Source organism: Oncorhynchus tshawytscha, linkage group LG27 (assembly GCF_018296145.1).
Source record: "Oncorhynchus tshawytscha isolate Ot180627B linkage group LG27, Otsh_v2.0, whole genome shotgun sequence".
In the NCBI taxonomy this organism is placed as follows: Eukaryota; Metazoa; Chordata; class Actinopteri; order Salmoniformes; family Salmonidae; genus Oncorhynchus; species Oncorhynchus tshawytscha.
This window is the reverse complement of record NC_056455.1, coordinates 6071059-6078165: the sequence shown is the minus strand read 5'-3', so window position 1 is coordinate 6078165 and position 7107 is coordinate 6071059.

The window sequence follows — 7107 nt, the reverse complement described above, 5'->3', positions numbered from 1 at the left end:
ACTATGCATTGAATACAGAATGCACTGTGTTGCGCTTGGTGGATTGATTCTACTGCATCACATTCTAAGGGCACTTCATTTCTCTTCTACAACTATGATCACGGCTCAGCGTTCAGGCTTCTTCACACCTGTGATTGAATGCTTTTTGAAGATTGCATTTAGCTGTAAATGAAACTATACAGAGGGATAGTTAGACCACTACCAAGTTGTTGTATCGTGTTTGAAATGCAATTCCTTGAACCTGACATTCTGTAGAGGGTGCATTATACTCAAGGCTGTCTCTGTCTTTCTGGCTGTCTCTTTGTCTGTATCTGTTCATGCCTAGCAGTCCATCCGTCTGCCACTTTGTCTGCCTCCACTATCTGTGTGTCAATATGTCCATCTGGGTGTTGGTTGTTTCTCTGTCTCCCTGTCTATTCATCTCTGTCTGTCTGTCTGTCTGTCTGTCTGTCTGTCTGACCCTTTTCCCTGTTTCTTTGCGCATGGATACCTGTTCATCTGTCTATAGAAATGTGGCCTTGTTGTTCCACCTAGCCTTGGCCCATCCACCTTATTTAGTCATTCCTGTTTGCGCCCATTCTTCCCCTTGTCAGGACTGCTGCACTCTCACAGTGAGCCCATAAACACCCCAGGCAGTGGCAGGCAGACTCATATTCCACTGCTGGTGCTGTACTCTGGCTGACTTCTATCCTCCCATTAGAATCCTTTTTTGTTTGTCTCATTCCTTTTTCTCTCTCCCTCCATCTCTCTCTCACTCCACCATACACTTACTTGACCTCTTTGTGCTATTCATTATTCCCATACTCCTCTCTCTCTCTCTCTCTCTCTCTTCATTTATCCATATCTCTCCCTCTCTTGATCTCTCTCATATACCTCTCTGTCTTAGGGTGGATTTTCCTGCCAGGCAGATGAGTCCAGTTGTCAGTCTGCAACAGAAAGGGGAGGCGGTATCAGCTGGAGGGGTGGCAGATATACTGTATTCTAGTCAAGGACATCCTATTCAACTATTGCTGTACAAATACTTTTCTATCCTACGTGTTCTTCAGATATGCTACATGTTCTATCCACATACTGTCCACAACGTCTATACATCCCATATGCTCCAGACTCTGACAGTGCTCATCTTAATATTTCTTAATTTCTTAATTCCATTCTTTTACTTTTGGATTTGTGTGTATTGTTGTGTACTGTTAGATAATACTGCGCTGTTGGAGCTAGGAACACAAGCATTTCACTACACTCGTAATAACATCTGCCAAACGTGCGTACAACCGATGAAATTAGATTTAATTTAATTTGATAGGGGAAGAGGGGAAGGGTGTGTGTTCACTCAGCTACCTAAACAACAACTGAAACAATGTATTTCAGAAATGTCTATATCCACTTCACAATGGCCCATCAACTTGAAACATTTTAGGGTCATCAAAGACATTGCCATGATGAACTACGTTAAGTTTTGCATTATTATCTTGAAAAATAAGGAAACAATTAACAAATCACTTTTTTTGTAAAACTTACGCTTAAAATAATTGTTTTATCTTCTCATGGACTAAAAATCAAATTCACTCCAAATTTGGTCTTTGGACTCATCACAATAATTTGAGAAAATAACTATGATGCATTAAAAGATGGCCACAGTATACCAGTAGATGCATATTAACACATAAGCTAATATGTTGAAATATGCACAGCAAAATAATATTAAAAAATCTTCTTCTCATGAACAATAGAACCAAATGACACAAAATGTGGAATTTAGGCCCGTAACTTAGCTTTTCTCTAACTAGGGATTGGTCAAAACATGGTTGAGTTATTTACAAATTAAAGTCGGATTTTACGTGTCCATTTAAACCAGTGTAAATCCACTCCACAGGGGCCTATCAACTTGAAACATGTCATCGCTGTCATGGACTAACCTAAGATGAACCGCACTGAATTTGGTATTAATATCTCAAAGAACAAGGAAACTATTAGCAAGTCCTTCTTAACATACGTAATGCTAATGCGCAAAATCATCTGCAACATCTTCCCCGCATGAACCGCACATCAGATTCACTCCAGATGTTGTCTTTAAACTCATGATGGCACATAAAGAAATCAGGTTCCTACATGATAGAGCGCTTGCTTTGTTATCCAATTGATCTTGTGTCCTTTCCGTCACCCTGTGAGCCCTGTTCATTGCTACTCACAGCTATATTTGCTATAGGTGTTTCTACATGGATTGTTGTACAACTAACTTCCTCAACAGTAAGATAACGCAAACACACGGACTGTAAAAAAAAACGTTCTTTTATCATTCTGGGAACATAGGAATAACATTCAAAGAACATTGAGGGAATGTTTTTTTTGCGCCCTGATACAAACGTTGTAAGAATGTCATCAACAGATTTTGTATTTTGTATCTCTTGTCATATCCCTGCAATGTTCCCGAAACCTAAAGAAATGTTTTAATAACTTTTAAAGAAAATAAAAAATGTGGTTCTTGTAACATCAGGTGAATGTTTTCTGCAACCTAAAAGAAACATGGTATCATCCTCCGCACATCTGAACAGTTTTTATGTTCCGGGAAGATATCTTTTGTGATGTCCACACAATGTTCCCACCAGACTTTTTCCATAACACAATTAAACATTCTGGGAACCTTTGGAGAACAGACTAAATGTGTTCTGGGAACGTTTCAATGTCAGGTGAATGTTTCATACAATCATCAGCACAACTGGAGAGTTTTTGTGTTATGAGAACATTTGCCGCAACCTAACAAATGTTCTAGGAACTTTCATTAGAACCAATTTTGTTTTGCTGTGTGTGTGTGTGTGTGTGTGTGTGTGTGTGTGTGTGTGTGTGTGTGTATTTGAGTTGCATTTGAGTTTAAGTTGGTGCTTTGAATATACATCTGCGAGCGTGTGCGTGAGTGTGCAACAAGATCTCACGGTTTGACCAATTTGACTTCAGATTCTGAAATTGTTCCATGTTTCTTTGAACGTCAAATTTCGAAGTTGCTCTCGAGAAACATTCATTACTGGGTTGCCTCCTCCTGCTAGGGCTCCCCCTTGATTCATTCTGAATGGTTAAGTTAAAGGTTAAGGTTTGGAATAGGTTAAACATTTATAAAAAATAATGAGTGTCTACCGCTGGGATTGAATATGCGACCCTCGGAGCCGGAGCTTGCGGCTTGTGCCCATCCGCCATTCCCTTCCATAATGCCATGGCAATACCCAAGCCTACTTGATGGTAATAGCGCTCAATCATGCCACTAGCGGCAAGTTTTGAAGGCATCTCCTGACGTCCTCGGGACACGCATGGACGTACAATTTCGAAGTGAATCTTGAGCGAACTGGCTGGAATATGACAGTTGACGGCTTATGTTTGGAAGCATGAATATGTGAGTGTGTCTACAGGTGTTGTATGTGTGAGCGTTGACGTATGTTAGAGAATGATGTGCTCGCACGTGTGCGCGCATGTGCGTGTGTGGCTTATGTGTGTGTCGGAATAGTGGCTATGGTTCCAAACGCATCCACTCGGCCTGTTTCTGATGGCTTTTATCAGAGAGCACTGACTACATGGCACAGCATGTCATGACACATTTCCTGTGATAATCATGACTCTCTCTGATGGACGCAGTGGGCTTCGCTGGGAGCACTCTGACATTACACTCTGTGAAATGTGTTTGGGTGGAGGCGGCACATCTTTTCAACCCTAATGCAATGTTTTCATGCACACACCCTCTCAAACAGCCACTGAAGTGGGCAAAAGCTCCTACTGTACTGCAGCACAAAAAAAAATCCATTATCCCCCCTTCCTTATAGTGTATAATTTAAGAAATACAAATAAAATCTTAAGTCTTCGTATGTAACCATGGTGATGAATCAAATTGTCAGCATGTGTTTGAAGGGGTATCAAAACAACCATCTTCAATCGAAATGTGAAAATAATTTGTTTTGCATTACATCTTGAGCCCTGTGTTCACTACAACAACAAGAACACAGAGTGCATCATGGCATGAGGCAGCAGTATTGTGTCCATATGCTCCATATTGTGTCCATATGCTCCATATTGTGTCCACAAAGCCTTCACTCCCCTGTGTATAATTTTCTGCTTCAGTCCCATTGTGACTGAAATGTTTCCAGCCTGACAAAACACTTGGGCTATGCTCTGTTTTGAGTGTGTGTTTTTTTTGTGTGTGTGTGTGTGTGTGTGTGTGTGTGTATGAGCTGCATTCTAAAAGACTGGGTCTGGTGCTGTGAGTGAGAAGTGTGTGTAAGGGGACATTGTCCAGAGACGCTAATCAACCCCCCTCTGTCCCAATCGTCCCTCACCTCCATCCGTCACACCCGCACAGACCTTATGGTGAGCCAGACAAAAACCAGCCACTGTACTGTGATTAAACAGGCTCTGTTGTGTAGGGTAGTGGAGGGAGGTCAGGGGGTTGCTGGTGGTTGGTGGACAGTGGAGGGCTCATAGTCAACATCCAGCCAGCTATCTATCTGCCTAGGAACACTAAGCCTGTTCTCAGTGTAGCCTCTCTGAGCTGGACAATGGGCAGCCCTCCATGGCCGGATCCCGGGCAGCTGCTGGTTCTTCCGGTCTCGTGCACAGGGAAGGGACAGTGCCTGGGTGCTGGAAGGGAAGGGGGTGGAGCTAGGGTTGGACAGTTCAAATGGCAGCGTTGTTGGGGAGCAGCCGCATCAGTCCATCAGAACAGCTGCTGAACAGGTTGCGGGTTCTCCAGCCAGAAACGACAGCTGCCGTGAGAGACGTTTTCCATAAACATCTGGCAAAAATTGGTGTGTGTGTGTGTGTGTGTGTGCACATGCCTCATACTGCACAGCTGTGTGAATCGTACAGGAGAGAAAGAGAGTGTAGTCAATAATAGCACCATAAATATCATAACAAGCACCAGGAGACTACACAGAAAGATTTTGAACAGGCATAGGGGTGATAATCTACTCCCATTCAATATACAACACATTAACCTACGTATAATATCTCCCCTAGGATGTCGAAAAGCCCCTCCACGATTACCGTGCCTCTTAACCCGAGAGTCATTCAATCTTGATTTAAATACACTTCCTGTTTAGCCAGATAAGTGTCCACAACATCCTGGTCCTAAGACTCGGGCCTAGGAAGGCTGGTTCCCTTGAGCCTAATCAATGAAGGACCATGGGTAATGAATCCACCATGTATCCTGTGTCGGTGGGGCAAGTGCAGGGTGATATCATCACCCATCATGTTCCTGTTACTTGTCAGTCAGAAATCTACAGATGCATTGTGCATGTCTTGAATGTATTCTCTGTCAACTTATCTGGTAAAAATGCAAAAAATACTATAACTTTGTCTCAAAAATCCCCAAACCCGACCATGATTTCTTCCACAAAATCAGTTGGAGAGAGTATAATGTGTTTTGTTTCACGCTCTACCGTACATTCAACTCAAAACAATAGGGACCATGGAGACTCAAGGTCAGTCTAACATACACCAGAGCTTTAATACTACGAATCAGGTTTGAGGAGTTACCGAGGTAACTTTGTACAAGTCTGAGTTCAACTCAGGATAACCGGTACCACGAAAGTGGCTCACATTTTAGCCAGGAAAATGTATAAGGCAACAAATCCTTCAGAACTAACCTGCTCCCGGGCAGGCCAACTCGGCAGATTCCCTTCCTCTTGCAAAGATCGTGTCATCATCCTCTTCATTTCAGGAAGATGACTGATTAAATATTTTATTTGTCAAATATGTTTTTTTGCATAGCCTGCTGAATTTGCAAGATAACTTTTGTTGAATTTTGATTTTGGCACAAATTTAAATGTGGCACTGACTTCCCATGGGTTGATGTTTCAGCATTGTTTCCGGGTTCAACTAGCCACGTGCGACATGCACGCGTAGTTACAAGCCTGCTGGAGCAGCAGGAGGACGAGCAATCGTAGTACGGATAAAGCCCGAGCTAGAATGTGAAGCTAACGGAAGCTGGCTAGAAAACCCTGAGTAGATTTAGCTTACTTTGTAGTATACCCCTCTGGTTTTCATTCTAAAGCAATGACAATTATCTGCGGTTTGTTCAGTCGATTTGGTAATTGGCTAATGGCTTGGAAAGAACATCATGTCACCCCAGTCAGGCAGTTGCATACAACTGCAGCCTGCAATTCGGGGCATTCCTGCATGTGGGCATTCATGCATCTGCAGGACCGCCTCCCCTCGAACATCCCATTGGTTTCTTCATGAACACCCCCCCGGGCACCCCATTGGTTCCTGCATGAACGCCCCCCCTTGAGCACCCTACAGGAAGGGAAATAAAAGTACTATCACCCCTGCCTACCGGAATTCTCCTTGCTAGCTAGCCGCAGACAGTGTCTTTCACTCCAGTTGCAGCTCACGGTGTCACTCCCGCCACCCGCCTGATGTGTACCAGAGTCCTCCTTAGTACAAGCTGGCTAAGCTAGCACACAGTGTCATTCACTCCCACCTGCTAAAAACCTGCCCTCACTGTCGTTAACAGAACTGCGTGAAAACAGTCCCCGACAGGCGGGGTGAAGGACATTATCTACCGGTGTACGACTACCTAGCTACCGTTGTAGCCCCACCCCTTCTCCCCTTCTTCTGTGGGGTTCATCGGCGGCTGGCATCCAACACTATTGTACATTAATGCCACCTACTGTACTGGATCGCCCCTTGCCTTTCCTAACTTAAAAATGAAACAATCGAAGTATAAAGAGGAGTTCCTGCAGATGCAGGAACGCCTCGAATTACGAACCTCAATTGCACTCTTCTCCTGTCAGGCGTGATATACTATCATCTGTGAGTCCTGTCACAAGTTAATGTGTAGCCTTTAATGACGACAGCAGTGTCACATTGTCACAGCACACACACAGACACACTCATCATTAGAAACAACAGATCTTTTGTTGTGGAGATTGACAGGAATGTCAGGAAAAAGAGTCAAGACAGATGTTTTATTCATGATCCGCCCAAAGGCACTCATTACCTGTCCCAAACTTACTTGTAGTAAAACAGTGATCCCTCCTGGGGATTCTGTTTGTTAATTCTGTTAATACCTGCACCATGTCTCATAGAAGGTCCTCCTAACCTTGAACTGACAAGTCGTGTTTAGGT